Source organism: Aegilops tauschii, chromosome 5 (assembly GCF_002575655.3).
Source record: "Aegilops tauschii subsp. strangulata cultivar AL8/78 chromosome 5, Aet v6.0, whole genome shotgun sequence".
NCBI lineage: Eukaryota > Viridiplantae > Streptophyta > Magnoliopsida > Poales > Poaceae > Aegilops > Aegilops tauschii.
The window spans coordinates 203331058-203347633 of record NC_053039.3 but is presented as its reverse complement, the minus strand read 5'-3'; positions in this window follow the sequence as shown (position 1 = coordinate 203347633).

Genomic DNA, 16576 nt, shown 5'->3' with positions numbered 1-16576 from the left:
TGAGCTTGTGCATTTCCTTAGCAAATTTGTTGTGATCTTCCTTGATGGCATATTCGTACATCATGATCATATTGCCCACCATCAATTGCATGACAACATAATCACATTGAGCACCAATTGCCATGTTCATGCTTTTGATACACCATCACATTATGACATCATTTTGCACAATGGTTGCATTGATCACATTCACAATTCATTTGTGTGCACAATGAATGCTTTTGCTCCCATGAACGCTTTGCATATCATTCTATATTATCTTGATAAGCTTCATGCGCTTTGTCACAAACAATATTGTCGAACGGACCTATACTTACTTCATGGACACTTTGTGTGCACTAACCATTGTATTTCCGAGTGTTGTTTGTGCTTGCTCTTTTTGCATGTATACCACTCCGGCGACACCTTGGAGTACTTGGATTGCGCAATGTCTTTAACTCCGTCCAACTACAAGTCCGTCCACAAGAACCGTTTCCATGGTGATGAGGATCATGATCCGAGGTCGGATCTTTCCCAAGGGGGGGGGGAGATGACGCAGGGCATCCCACGTTCATCCCCATGTACACTCCGACTACTCTCCAAGCCCCAAGAGGACATATGACGAGACCTCGAACATACACCATTGGACACAAGGTGAACTCGCTCCTCTTCGAACCATCACTTTCCACATGTGAGACATGGCTACTAGCTCAAATATATGTGCTATGCATGACCAGGAACAAAGAGGAAGACCATGGACAAGACGGCGAGAACACCAAGTACAAGGAACCACCGAAGAAGCTCCAGCGAGCGGACGTCCGGACGGCCAGCCTCTCACAGGGAGCGGACGACCGGCGCCCGAAGACCAGCCTACGCCAGCTACAGACCTCCCAGCGAGCGGACATCCGACAATATTAACGGAAGTCCGAGACTTCCCGACGTCTGGTGTCCCGACCACAGAACACTTTCAACGGACGTCCGGCGCTAGCGGACGACCGGTCCCCCTGGAACCACCGGACGTCCGGTGCCCAGCGGACGTCCGGTCCATGGTTGTGTCCAGTTGCGGGCTGAGGACCATGTACCCCTTCAATTTGCCCCCATTTGCACTATGAGTATAATAGGACACACCCTCCTCCTAGTTAGGGTTAGCATTGGTTTAGCTCATATGTGAGATAGAGCTTTGCTCATCCATACGGATCTACTCCACAAGAGAGACCGCGACCCCTCTACGGAGAAGATCCACGTTGGATTCAAGACCCCCTCTTGGGTGGCCTCATCAAGACCTCCTCACGGAGAAGAACTGTCACGACCGGATTTTCGGGATATCAATTTCCCAGAAGACGGCCTTTGTGCTCACCAGCCCCAGGATTACTGTTAGCTGATGAGACACCAACTTGATATAAGAATTCCAAGCAAGGTACAATAATATGTAGTACAAGACCATTGTGGCCTAGGAGTACAACATTGGGTTTCTAGTGGTTGATGGCGGAAGCGGTTCGAGGTACATCTGCGTCTATGGGACTCCATTTCCCACAAGAACAGCTGACCAGGATAACTCCTATCTTCGTGAGGCTGCTATCGTCGTTCCATAGGTTCCGGGGCTGTCATCGCGATGCTTATCTCCAAGCAGGGAATCTGGCCAAGACAATAGCCAGGGACAAGCCAGTGAGTATGTTTGAATGTACTCGCAAACATTTAGAACACGGGTATAATATAGTAAGAGATAATCATACTCCGAAACATTTAAGATGATAAGTCTGTCATGAAGTAAACGAGAATCTGTGATGCACGCATGCAGAGGAAATATGGACATGCAATACGGAGGTAAAAGAAATGCACTGAGCGAGTGTCTAAAATGACTCCTCGAAAGGTTGCAAGAAACTTAACAATGCCGCAGTCGGGCGTCTGAGCGACACCACAGAAAGGGCTTATAGAAGATAAATAAACAACAAGCATGCCACAGTCGGGCGTCTGAGCGACACCACATAAAGGGCTTATATTGAAAGTAAAAGACAAACATGCCACAGTGGGGCGTCTGAGCGACACCACATAAAGGGCTTATAAAAGATAATCACAGTGAATATCCAGGAGGTAGAACCATCCCAGGGATACTCCATAAAGTACGTAATGCAGATAGTTAGCCCATACTAACAATAATAATAAAACAAGATCCTCAGATGTCATAGGTCGTAAGCAAAATCTACTCTAGCTGTTTCTCCATCCGAAGACCGTTGCTGAGATCCAGCTAATTCATTCTCCATCCGAATACCGTTGCTATGATCTATCTTAACTGTGTCTCCATCCGAATACTGTTACTATGATCTATCTCAGATTGAAGTCCTTACTCATGAACATGGGTATCCAAATGGATATGACCTCTGCAGAGGGTGTACTCTATACCCACGAGTAACGGATTTACCTAGCCCATCGGGACTAATTCCATCCATGGTCTTTTAATTGAAAACACGCCTGACCTGCACACACCAGCTTAACTTACCGGTGTCTGGAATCACCCACGACACCCGTCAAGCAAACTCTAAGTGGGGAGGCTACAACCTCGACGTAGCATGGGATCAAATTTATATGCGCGCGCTCTAAGGGGTGCCCCCCCTCTCGGTCCCAACCGGAAACACCCATGCCCCCGGACCAGGTGGCATGCCTACCGGATGCACCCGGTATCTTCCACCATGGCCTCTCTGTACGTTGTGTGCTTTGGTAAGGGGTTGACAACTTACTGAACCATACCCCGTCTGCGACAGGGACAAGCGGTAGTACAATCAAATAGTGAAGTTACTGATCGAGACTTGACTTACGACTGACTCGGGTGGTCCAAGAAAATCTCCGAATGATCAGCATAACCAACAATGTTACCATTAAGGGAAAAATAAATCACCACTCATCAAGCCTCACCATGCTATACCAGACATACTCGTCTCGACGAGGAGCTAGGGACAAGCTCGTGTCTACCCAAGACCACGACTTTCCCGGCTTCCTTTCGGTATGCATGAGGAGCTCACGAGGATGATCCAAAACACTAGCGTACCCATTGCTGACCACAAAATATCTCCAAAAAGCACTCATGCACGAGACTTTACCGTTACATATAGTTAACGCATACTCCAAGTCAAATGGTGTTGTAATCGTATCAGAACACCAAAACAAAATATTCCGCCAGAGTTCAGAAATGCTTGCCTTCAAGAGTATGCAAAGGATGCACTTTTTAAAAGCTTTCCCTTCTCTCCAAAATTCCTATTTTGAGAAATATCCAAATAACAAATATTACAAACACAGTACAAAAAGTTGTCTCAAATATTTTTTAAATAAATCTTAAAATAAACTAGATGGAATTTGAGAGAGGTAGGAAAAAGAATCAACTCATTTGGAGTTTTATTTTAAAAGTTATAGCTGGTCAAAGTCTGGTCAAAACTCTGTTTTTAAATAAAACCAGAAAAGAAAACGTTTCGAGGGGAATACGCTTTCGGGGTAGGGGAGACATACTCTGTGGTTATACGCTTTCACTTAAACAGAGGGGACGGCGCGCGGTCACTGACAGTGGGTCCAGAGGGCCCACTGGTCAGGTTTGACCGTTCTTCCCTCCCTCCTCTCTCTCTCTGTCCGAACGGTGGCGGCCTCCGGCGATCGCCGTCGACGAACGGCGGCTCCTCGAGGGCAACTGAGGGCGGGGATGGACCGGCCAGACCGAGGTGGTCCTCTTGGTGGTCGCTGGGTCGTCGGGGGTGGAGGAAATCGCCGGCGGCGAGCTCCACGGCAGAGGGGGCTACGGTGGTGAAGTGGTTTTTGGGCTCCGGTGGTTCCGATCGAGGTTGGGTAGTTGGGCAGCTCCGCAAGGACAAGGGGAAGCTACTGGTGGCGTCGGTTGGGCGAGAGAGTGGCTGGCTGCGATGTATTTCACCGGAGCTTGGCGGCGGCCGAACCGGCCGGAGTTGGGGAAGAGAGCCTCTCCGGGCCAATCCACTGCTAGGGGAGGACTAGGGGAACAGTCTGAGGTTGCCTGAGGTCTTGCACGAGCTCGGGGATCCCTTAAATAGGTGCTCGGGGTTGGGCCGCGGCGGCTGAGGATAAGATCGCCGGCGACAGCCGTGCTGTAGCCGCAGGGCGACGTGGCGGTGACGAGCGCGTGCCGACGAGCTTCGGGATAAGACCGGGCTGTTCACGGGGGCAGCTGGCGCGCTGGGGTGGCTTGGGTGGCGCCGTCCATGTCAGTGGTTCGCTGCCGACGCCGGCGTGCCGCCAAGAGCTCTGCCAGCGGCGCTGCAGGGCGCCAGGGGTGGCGTGGGGAGTGAGCGAGTGTAGTGCGCGGTTCAGCAGTGGAGCAGGGGCCAGGGACGGGTCGCGTCGAGTGCGGCAGCGCGATGCGGCGGCTTAGTGCGCGCGCGTGCAAAACGTGCGCTCTGGGCGCGCCCAGAGCACGCACGGAACATGCTCGGCGAAATGCCAGGGCAGTCTAGAGCGCGAGGGTGGAGTTGGCAATGAACAGGATAGGGGTAGAGGTAGCTAGGGGCTCAGTGGACATGGTTGCTGGGTCATTGGAGCAAGATCACAGTGCAAACAAAGAACTTATGCCAAAACAGACTGTGCACACCAACTGTTCGACAGAATGCCAAGTGCACTTAGGCAATTCTTGGACTGGCCAAAAACTCCAGATCAAGGTCTCTTTAGGTGTAGGAGATGATGGTAAGGTCATAAGGGAAAAACCAGAAACTTGTTAGTGCAAGCTTTGCAAAACCACAGTTTTGGACAGAAAGAAAAAGGGTTTATAGCATGCACTTAAAAACCTCCAATGAGTCCACTCTCTTGGACTTAAGGCTTTTGAAGGAAGGGTTAAAAGCAGGAAAAAGGTCATGGGCATTGGAGCAAAATAAAATAGAGTTGCTGTACAAATCACCAAATTGGGTCAGAATGAAAAAGAGGGTGATTCACTCAAATTTTTCAAAGAACATCACTGGGTTTTTGCATGAAGATGAATTGTATGCATCCACTGACATCTCCAAACACTTGGAAGAATTTTTAAAGAAATATTTAAATGGGTTGTAGTGCAAAAGTGCCCACTGGACCAGATTGGAAAAGTTGGTGTAGATCTCAAAATCTCCAATGGCCAAAAGGTATTTTTGCATAAAAGTGGTGTGAAAACATCACATGACATCCCCAAATTTTGGTGGAAATTTTAAAAGCATTTATCAAATGGTTACAGTGCAAAACAGGCTTCAACTTCAAAAGAAATCATTTTTAAAAGGGTAAGGCTCTGAGAAACAATTATGCAAATAAATCCCCTGATAAAGGATTGTTTTTATAAAGAGGGCATAAAGTCCAACACTACCTTTTTGAAGGTTTCCACTTGGAGTAAAAATCCACAATAACAAAAGGGGTAAACCTTGACAAATTGAAAAGTTTTGTTTCCTGGCAAAAAATTTAATTAATAAAACAAGGCCAAAATTTTGGGGTGTCACAACACTACCCCCCTTAAGAAAAATCTCGTCCTCGAGATTTGTTAAAAACTGTTTTGAACAAAAATCTGTTTTTATCAAAGAAATCCTTCAACTGCACAAAAACAAAACGGCTATAGTGAGAGGGCAATAAGTGGTGTAAAACCACAGTGTAATACACTGGCGTAGCGTGGAAAATCTATGGTTGGAGGGAAATGAGATATTTCTACGCGGATACAGTAATTTAGAATAAATTCTAAATTACTAAAATACGCTGGTCGTACCCGAGAGCACAGTGCTCTCTCTGGCTGACAGGTGGACCCAGGGCCCACTGTCGGCCTCATCTTCTACCTCTGGTTCTCTCTTCTCTCTCGCGTGCTCTCCCGCGCTTCCTCCACCGGCGATGCCTAGCTCGTAGGGCGTCGAGGCCGTACCGTGGTAGTGCGCGGCGTGCTAGCTGCCGGTGCTGCGTGCACTCACCTCGCGGGCCAGTGCGTTGTCGGCACTGCTCGCGGACTCGCCTCCGAACACCGGCGGTCGAGCGACGAGTGGCGCTGGTGGACCTCGCCCACCGTACACCGATCTCGAGCTATAAAACGACCGCGGTGCTCCTCTCTTCTTCCTCACATCTGGCCTCGCTTCCACTTCTCCTTCCTTCTCCTCCATTGCTGTCAGCAGGAGCTCGAGACAAGGCTCTAATGGCGGAGGCGATGCCGGACTGGTATGTGGTCCTGGTATGTGGAGGGTTGGCGGTGCTGCTGGGGTTATCTGTGCTCTTGTGTGCGATGATCCTGGATGATCGTCGTGATGCTGCCGCTCGAGTGCTAGCTCTTCGCGGTGGCGGCGATCACGTGGATTAGGTGTGGCGTCGAGGGCTAACTGCTGTCGGATGTGCTGGGGCAGCTCGCGCCCGAAAGATCACTCACAAATCTCTCTTACTGAGACTGTGGTGCCCTCGAGTGTGGTCAGTTAGGTGCAAAAATGTGCACGAGGATTTGTAAATTTGTGCACGGGGTCGAGTGGTTGTAGCTGTGAGTCTGCTGTTACGGTGTTGCGCGAATAAAATCTATGTCGGGGAGATACATATGCTGTAGCAACTCGGGGAAAGTAATCTCATTAAAAGAAAACATCGCGAGCGAAAATTAGCTAAAACAGCAGTAAAATGCTCACATAAATGAAACCAAAATCGGATCCGTCGCACAAAACACTGTACATAAATTAAATACTGGGGCAATAAAAACAGCAGAGACGTTTACAAGGAAAACGGCAAAAAGACAGGGTCCTGAGAAAACGCCTCTGGTACTGGGGCACACTCCTCTTCTATCGGGGGAAGCGGGTTGACTAGTCGATGAATGCGCCCTTCCTGGCCAGGCCTCAGTGGTCTGCCAATAGCGATCCGAGGATTTAAATCAGCGAGGCTCTGGAGATAACCCATTACTCGCTGAGTTAAACGCTCCTGAGCAATAACGTACTGGGCAAGGTTGGCCAGTACCGGATCTCTCTCAATTCGTCCACCGGGAAAAGATGCAACTTCTCCGGGTGCTGCAGGACTCGGAAAATAATAATATCCTCGCTCGCTGGCATAGGGTACCGCGAATCGAAGACGAGTGAGCGCCTCGTACGCAGCAGCTTCTATGGCCATATGCGGAGTCGGCATGGACTTCCCCACGAAAGAGACTTTCGTTGGGTCTTGGTTTGGGTATGCGGGAGGGATGTGCACCACTGCCCAATATTTCGAGGTGGAAGGGGTGATCCTCGATTTGAGCAACTCGTACTGGGGTGGATGGGTGGCACTCATAGTACTGCAGGTGAAGTCCCACAATAATTTGACAAAACTACCCGGGGTTGCGTCTGGGGTTCTCAGATAAATACTGGGGGTCGTCATGGCAAAGGAATGGCTGTGCGTGCTGCGCACAAAGGTGAGGGGTACTCGGCAAGGTCACGAAGTGGCCTTTATATAGCATCGGGGCTGGGATTAACCACTGGGGAAAAGGTGACTGGTTGCCGATCCTGTACTTGGGTCAAAGCCACATGTATACATATCACATAAATGTGACGCATTACTGTGGGTGCCTTCGGCGTTGGTCTTGGTAGCTGCGCCCGAAATTTAAAAATGCAACTGTACGCTAACGTACACATGCATAGCTACCACTCCAAAATAGGGGCGCTCAAGCAAACAGCATTAAATAAAAGCGACACAAGGCCACACCGATACAAAGCGTAGGAAAACTAAGGCTCGATACCACTCGAGCGATTTAGTCTACTTCGTTAATGTCTAAGTGGGCTGGCCTTGGGACACTGATGCTTCTCCACGGTTCTCACCGTCGGGATTTGCTGGTTGAGGCTGAGGGGCTGCAGGGTCGGGGTAGTGGTGATGACCATCGCGGGGGTTGTTGGCCACAATCCCGTTGGAATGGGTTCCCAAAAGGCGACGAAGCGCTTCTGGTGACACCAAGGTACTCTGGTTGATGGCTGGCGCAGACCTCAAGGGGTCGATCGGGTGTCCGAACAGCACGAATGGGTTGTCGACGTCGGGCTCCGCTTCTCTTCTCGCCGGGGCTCGGCGAACCAGCTCCCCACGAGCTGCGATCAGATCAAGGGTGACCTGATCGAACAGTTGCTCTAGTGCGCTTACATAGCGCACCAGATGCAACAATGCAGGATCTGTCTCGTGATCTCCGTTGGCAACCTGGGGCGGCCTACCATACCCGTCACGACTGGGGTAGTAGTAGAACGAGCGATAGTTAACTCTGGGCGACAAGTGCCGGAGTTGAACTATAGCTTCTCGGGCTGCCAGTTGGATGGCTTGTGGCTCAAAGGAAGTTGTCCTTCCGGTGAACCTGTAGGGGCGTTCTGGTGACAGACCCCTACCGTAGATGTGCACAGTGGCCCAGTATTGATGGCTCTCACCGTACATGGGTCCCTGGTACACAACATATTCAGGAGGCTCCTCTAATGCATAGGCATGGCGGGTGAGGTTTGCGAGCACGGTCACAAAACCCCCAAGGTTGGTTGCTGTGGTCTCATTGTGAACAATGGGGCCAGGCATCGCGGCTTGGTTTGGGGAAAGAGGCCGTGCTGTGCTGTGGCTAGCGTGCCCCTTTTTATAGGGAAAGGGGACGGAGTCTTCCTCCGCACGCTTGCGATTGAGACGGGTTGGGTGTCGGTCACTGGCGCGTGATCGACGGGCTAGGCTGATAGGTTGGGCACCGTCCGCTGAAAGGCGTCGGGTCACTGCGGAGCTATCTTACGCGGGAAGCTTGACCGGGGTTAAGCTAAGGTCTGGTGGGGTGGTTAACTTAGGTTTATTGACCTGGCTAAGATAGGGTTAGCCAATGGTCAGCCTGGCTCTGATACCAAGTCTGTCACGACCGGATTTTCGGGATATCAATTTCCCAGAAGACGGCCTTTGTGCTCACCAGCCCCAGGATTACTGTTAGCTGATGAGACACCAACTTGATATAAGAATTCCAAGCAAGGTACAATAATATGTAGTACAAGACCATTGTGGCCTAGGAGTACAACATTGGGTTTCTAGTGGTTGATGGCGGAAGCGGTTCGAGGTACATCTGCGTCTATGGGACTCCATTTCCCACAAGAACAGCTGACCAGGATAACTCCTATCTTCGCGAGGCTGCTATCGTCGTTCCGTAGGTTCCGGGGCTGTCATCGCGATGCTTATCTCCAAGCAGGGAATCTGGCCAAGACAATAGCCAGGGACAAGCCAATGAGTACGTTTGAATGTACTCGCAAACATTTAGAACACGGGTATAATATAGTAAGAGATAATCATACTCCGAAACATTTAAGATGATAAGTCTGTCATGAAGTAAACGAGAATCTGTGATGCACGCATGTAGAGGAAATATGGACATGCAATACGGAGGTAAAAGAAATGCACTGAGCGAGTGTCTAAAATGACTCCTCGAAAGGTTGCAAGAAACTTAACAATGCCGCAGTCGGGCGTCTGAGCGACACCACAGAAAGGGCTTATAGAAGATAAATAAACAACAAGCATGCCACAGTCGGGCGTCTGAGCGACACCACATAAAGGGCTTATATTGAAAGTAAAAGACAAACATGCCACAGTGGGGCGTCTGAGCGACACCACATAAAGGGCTTATAAAAGATAATGACAGTGAATATCCAGGAGGTAGAACCATCCCAGGGATACTCCATAAAGTACGTAATGCAGATAGTTAGCCCATAATAACAATAATAATAAAACAAGATCCTCAGATGTCACAGGTCGTAAGCAAAATCTAGTCTAGCCGTTTCTCCATCCGAAGACCGTTGCTGAGATCCAGCTAATTCGTTCTCCATCCGAATACCGTTGCTATGATCTATCTTAACCGTGTCTCCATCCGAATACCGTTACTATGATCTATCTCAGATTGAAGTCCTTACTCATGAACATGGGTATCCAAATGGATATGACCTTTGCAGAGGGTGTACTCTATACCCACGAGTAACAGATTTACCTAGCCCATCGGGACTAATTCCGTCCACGGTCTTTTAATTGAAAACACGCCTGACCTGCACACACCAGCTTAACTTACCGGTGTCTGGAATCACCCACGACACCCGTCAAGCAAACTCTAAGTGGGGAGGCTACAACCTCGACGTAGCATGGGATCAAATTTATATACGCGCGCTCTAAGGGGTGCCCCCCTCTCGGTCCCAACCGGAAACACCCATGCCCCCGGACCAGGTGGCATGCCTACCGGATGCACCCGGTATCTTCCACCATGGCCTCTTTGTATGGTGTGTGCTTTGGTAAGGGGTTGACAACTTACTGAACCATACCCCGTCTGCGACAGGGACAAGCGGTAGTACAATCAAATAGTGAAGTTACTGATTGAGACTTGACTTACGACTGACTCGGGTGGTCCAAGAAAATCTCCGAATGATCAGCATAACCAACAATGTTACCATTAAGGGAAAAATAAATCACCACTCATCAAGCCTCACCATGCTATACCGGACATACTCGTCTCGACGAGGAACTAGGGACAAGCTCGTGTCTACCCAAGACCACGACTTTCCCGGCTTCCTTCCGGTATGCATGAGGAGCTCACGAGGATGATCCAAAACACTAGCGTACCCATTGCTGACCACAAAATATCTCCAAAAAGCACTCATGCACGAGACTTTACCGTTACATAAAGTTAATGCATACTCCAAGTCAAATGGTGTTGTAATCGTATCAAAACACCATAACAAAATATTATGCCAGAGTTCAGAAATGCTTGCCTTCAAGAGTATGCAAAGGATGCACTTTTTTAAAAGCTTTCCCTTCTCTCCAAAATTCCTATTTTGAGAAATATCCAAATAACAAATATTACAAACACAGTACAAAAAGTTGTCTCAAATATTTTTGAAATAAATATTAAAATAAACTAGATGGAATTTGAGAGAGGTAGGAAAAAGAATCAACTCATTTGGAGTTTTATTTTAAAAGTTATAGCTGGTCAAAGTCTGGTCAAAACTCTGTTTTTAAATAAAACCAGAAAAGAAAACGTTTCGAGGGGAATACGCTTTCGGGGTAGGGGAGACATACTCTGTGGTTATACGCTTTCACTTAAACAGAGGGGACGGCGCGCGGGTCACTGACAGTGGGTCCAGAGAGTGGCTGGCTGCGATGTATTTCACCGGAGCTTGGCGGCGGCCGAACCGGCCGGAGTTGGGGAAGAGAGCCTCTCCGGGCCAATCCACTGCTAGGGGAGGACTAGGGGAACAGTCTGAGGTTGCCTGAGGTCTTGCACGAGCTAGGGGGTCCCTTAAATAGGTGCTCGGGGTTGGGTCGCGGCGGCTGAGGATAAGATCGCCGGTGACAGCCGTGCTGTAGCCGCAGGGCGACATGGCGGTGACGAGCGCGTGCCGACGAGCTTCGGGATAAGACCGGGCTGTTCACGGGGGCAGCTGGCGTGCTGGGGTGGCTTGGGCGGCGCCGTCCATGTCAGTGGTTCGCTGCCGACGCCGGCGTGCCGCCAAGAGCTTTGCCAGCGGCGCTACAGGGCGCCAGGGGTGGCGTGGGGAGTGAGCGAGTGTAGTGTGCGGTTCAGCAGTGGAGCAGGGGCCAGGGACGGGACGCGTCGAGTGCGGCAGCACGATGCGGCGGCTCAGTGCACGCGCGTGCAAAACGTGCGCTCTGGGCGCGCCCAGAGCACGCACGGAACATGCTCGGCGAAATGCCAGGGCAGTCTAGAGCGCGAGGGTGGAGTTGGCAATGAACAGGATAGGGGTAGAGGTAGCTAGGTGCTCAGTGGACATGGTTGCTGGGTCATTGGAGCAAGATCACAGTGCAAACAAAGAACTTATGCCAAAACAGACTGTGCACACCAACTGTTCGACAGAATGCCAAGTGCACTTAGGCAATTCTTGGAGTGGCCAAAAACTCCAGATCAGGGTCTCTTTAGGTGTAGGAGATGATGGTAAGGTCATAAGGGAAAAACCAGAAACTTGTTAGTGCAAGCTTTGCAAAACCACAGTTTTGGACAGAAAGAAAAAGGGTTTATAGCATGCACTTAAAAACCTCCAATGAGTCCACTCTCCTGGACTTAAGGGTTTTGAAGGAAGGGTTAAAAGCAGGAAAAAGGTCATGGGCATTGGAGCAAAATAAAATAGAGTTGCTGTACAAATCACCAAATTGGGTCAGAATGAAAAAGAGGGTGATTCACTCAAATTTTTCAAAGAACATCACCGGGTTTTTGCATGAAGATGAATTGTATGCATCCACTGACATCTCCAAACACTTGGAAGAATTTTTAAAGAAATATTTAAATGGGTTGTAGTGCAAAAGTGCCCATTGGACCAGATTGGAAAAGTTGGTGTAGAGCTCAAAATCTCCAATGGCCAAAAGGTATTTTTGCATAAAAGTGGTGTGAAAACATCACATGACATCCCCAAATTTTGGTGGAAATTTTAAAAGCATTTATCAAATGGTTACAGTGCAAAACAGGCTCCAACTTCAAAAGAAATCATTTTTAAAAGGGTAAGGCTCTGAGAAACAATTATGCAAATAAATCCCCTGATAAAGGATTGTTTTTATAAAGAGGGCATAAAGTCCAACACTACCTTTTTGAAGGTTTCCACTTGGAGTAAAAATCCACAATAACAAAAGGGGTAAACCTTGACAAATGGAAAAGGTTTGTTTCCTGGCAAAAATTTTAATTAAAAAGCAAGGCCAAAATTTTGGGGTGTCACAAGAACTGGTTACCCTATGTATCGTCCCTTGTTGGTTTTGGACCGTGTGATCTCTATGTGTACTCGGATCTAGCATATGTGTGACTATATCTTGTTGGTTTGAGAGATCCTCTTGTGTTTTCCCTTGTGTTTCCCCATGTGTTCTTCGTGTTCTTAGTTGGGATCCGCTCCTTTCGTGAAAGATCGGCCGTATAGGGTTCCACCCTACATCAGGGACAGCACCTCCCCGGCCTCTTCAGGAACCAGGGGAGGCACAGAGCGCGACGCGAATCCGCTGTCCGCCAACTCGGCAAGCGGAGAAGTCCCCTCCGAGGTCAGCTCGGCAGGGTGATTGCGCGGTGGGCTATGATTTTAATCGGTTCCCATCAGTAAAGAGACTGGTAAAACAAAGTAAACAAGAAATACCTAGGTTCACACCTCATGGTGGGGGGCTTGACCTTGGGTTCCTTCTCCGGAACCTTTTCAGACGCCGCAGACTCCTCATCGGAGTCCGAACTATCGGGCGGGACCGTATTGGGCTTGCATGGCCTCTTCTGGGCCCAAAGAGGCTGCTCCTCTTCGACATCCCCGGACGTCGCCCTCTTCTTGGAGTGGGAGGAGGCGCTCTCCTCCTCGTCTTCTTCCTCGTCCCCATCCTGAGAGGATGGGACAGTGGTGTCTCCGGACTTGGTGTCCAGACGACCTCTTCGGCAGAGCCCTTCCTTGGACTTTCGTAAATCCTTCTTCTTCTTCCCTTTCTTTTCTTGCACCTTGTAAGGGGCCACAACCAGCAGCTCCTCCAGTTGAGCCCGATCTGGGCTCTTCGGGCAGTGGAGCTGGACTGCTGATCTTCTCGGCCTTCTCGAGCCAGCCCTGTAAAGGCCACAAGATGAAGCTTAGGCCGAATTTTATGCAGTATGACCACCCAAATATACACCGGGCAAGAGACCAATTACCTTCCTTGGGGGATTTGCGGCGTCAAGACCGATGTCTTCATTCTTGGCCGACTAGTCCTCCTGGGGCTTGAACATTTGACCCCACACCTTGTCATAGGTTGTGCCGAGGAGGTACTGCATGGTGGCCGGGTCTTCAGACTTGTAAGCCCACATCGGACTGGCCCTTAGCTGGCAAGGAAGGAGCCGGCGTCTGAGCATTATTTGGACCACATTGGTCAGCTTGGCGCCGGTCTCCATCACGCTGACGACGCGCTTCTGCAGCATCTTCACCTCACCGACGGACCCCAGTTATGACCTTTTTTGGTCCACGAGGTCAGTCTTGCTGGGGGGGCTGAATCTGAATTGGGAGCAGCCATCCAGGCCGCATCTCTTAGTTCTCTAATGTAGAACCACTCATTTTGCCACACCTTGACGGTGTCATTAAACCGACCCTCCGGCCATTGGACTCGGGTCAGCTTGCTGATCATCGCTCCGCCGCAGTCCATCTGGGCGCCGCTGACCACCTTCGGCTTGACATTGAACACTTTCAGCCACAGGCCGAAGTGTAGCTGAACTCGCAGAAGGGCCTCACAAACAATGATGAAGGCCGAAATGTGGAGGAGGGAGTTCGGGGCTAGATCATGGAAATCTAGCTCGTAAAAGAACATCAACCCCCTTACAAAGGGGTGCGGAGGAAATCCTAGCCCCCAAATAAAGTGGGGGAGGAATACTACCCTCTCGCCCGGCTTGGACGTGGGCATGATCTGGCCCTCCTCGGGGGCCCGATGGGCGATGCCGGCCGATAAATAGCCAGCCCGCTTCAACTCCACGATGTTGTCGTTGGTGACGATGGAGGCATCCCACTTGCCATTTGCGCCAGATCCAGCCATGGTTGAAGCTTGGGAAGAGCTGGAAGGGATTCGCCGCGGAGGGACAAGGCAGGGCGCTAGAGCTCTTGAGATTGGAAAGGCAATAGTGGGAGGTGGAAGAAGGCGTAAGACGGTAACTGTAGCAGTTCCCCTCTTTTATAAGCCACGAAAGAGCCAAGGGTTCCCCTTTTCACACCGCGGGCCTCTCCACTTCCTGATACGCTCGCGACGTTATGCGCGGGTGGGGGAATCAAAATCATTGATCATATACCCTAAAAAATGGGTGTCACGTCCCTAGCCTTGCTATGCACTTAGACTAGCTTGGTTGCTGCCTCATGTCTAAATTTCATTTAAAGTTGAATTGGGGATTGTTAAACCCTAGCACCAAATGAATTCAACTAGGGTCAAATTCAAATGTTTTCAATGAACCCAAAATGCCCTTTGGAAATGTTCATGATTTTTGATAAAGGTGAAAACCCCTGCCAGAAATGATGAGCATATTTATTGGCCATTTATGGATTTTTGAGCTAAATCATATTGTATTTGAATTGGAGCATTTAATGCCTATAAATATTTTAAATGCTTCAATACTTCTGAAAACAATTGGGGGCTGTTGGAAATAATTCAAATAGTGCCCACAATTTTATCAGGATTTTACAAAATGAGTTAGTAATTTTACTAATTCAAAACAGATCAAAACATAATAGCAAAAATAGGAAAACAGAAACAGAAAATAAAAGAGAGAGAAAGGAGTCTTACCTGCCACTTACCTGGCCTGCACTGTGTTGGCCCAACACTGTTGGCCCAGCCCATCTCTCTCCCTTGTCTTCTTCCAGCTCACGCCAGAAGGACTGGAGCGCGCGTGGCCGACGCCCGCCGGCACGCGCACGGCCACCTCCTGCTTGCCGCTTTGCCCTGGCCCTCCCTGCTGAAGCCACGCCACCCCCTCGACCCTCTCTGGCTCTCCCAGCGCCTCCCCCTCCTCTGCTCCCTCTCGCGCGCACTCACCCGAGCGCAGCCGCAGCCGCCGCTCGCCGTAGCCATGGCCATCGGCCACCCCTCGCCCTGCCGATGAGTCCACGAGCTCCGCCTCGCCGCCTTGAAGCTCCCCCTCAACGCGAGCATCACCGGACGCCCTGTCGCCTCGCCATCGACCCATCGTCTCCGCGCACGGCCGTGCATCGCCGCCGTCAAATTCCGACGCCGTCAAGCCTCCCCCGAGCACGCTGAGATCACCGTCGAACCCGCCGTGAGCTCCTCTACCGAACACCTCTCTCCCCGCCGTCGATTCCCTGCTCTAGCCCCGCTAACCATCAGAGCCGACAGCTCCTCGCCGCCGGCCATGTTGCCACCGTGGCTATGGCCCTGCAAGCACGCGTTCAAGCTTACCACTGAACTCACTGCACCCCCACGGGTCTAACGCGCCCACCCGCGGCTCCTGTCTTGCCCTGCACCGTCGATTCGTTCGACGCCCGAACGCCAACCGCCACGCTTGCCATTGCTGCCGTCGTTCTGGGCCATCTCCGGCGAAGCTGAGAGCACCACCCGACGCGCGCGAGCTCCGGCTACTCGTAGATGGGCTCCGCCGTTGATTTGGTCGCCGGAGGAAGATTTTCGAGCCTCGCCGCCGTGTCTGGCCTCGCCGTGAGTTTGACCTGTTCGACCCGGGGTTTGACCTCCCCTGGCTCACAAACATGCGGGCCCAGCCCGCCTAATTAACCCAGATTAGCTTAAGCTAAATGCTAATTAACGCAGTTAGTTAGGTTAGTCACTGACACGCGGGGCCCACCGGTCAGTTTGACCTGGGTCGCCCGTTGACCTGCTGACATCATGCTGACGCAGTAAACTCTTTTCTGGAATTAGTTTAGTTCTAAAATAGACAGGAAATTCCAGAAAATAGTGCTAACTTCTAAAATTCATAGAAATTCAACCGTAGCTCCAAATGAAATGATTTATATATGAACAATTATCAGAAAAATCCAAAGAATCTGTTTATGGCATCCTCATGCATGTTTGAACAACTTACAGCCACTGTATATGACAATTTGAATAAATGGCATTTGAAATGTCTTATATGGAGTTTGAATTTGAACCTAAGGTTCAAACCAACTCCATTTAATATGTTGCTAGCTGCATTAGCTCAAAACACATTCATATTGCCATG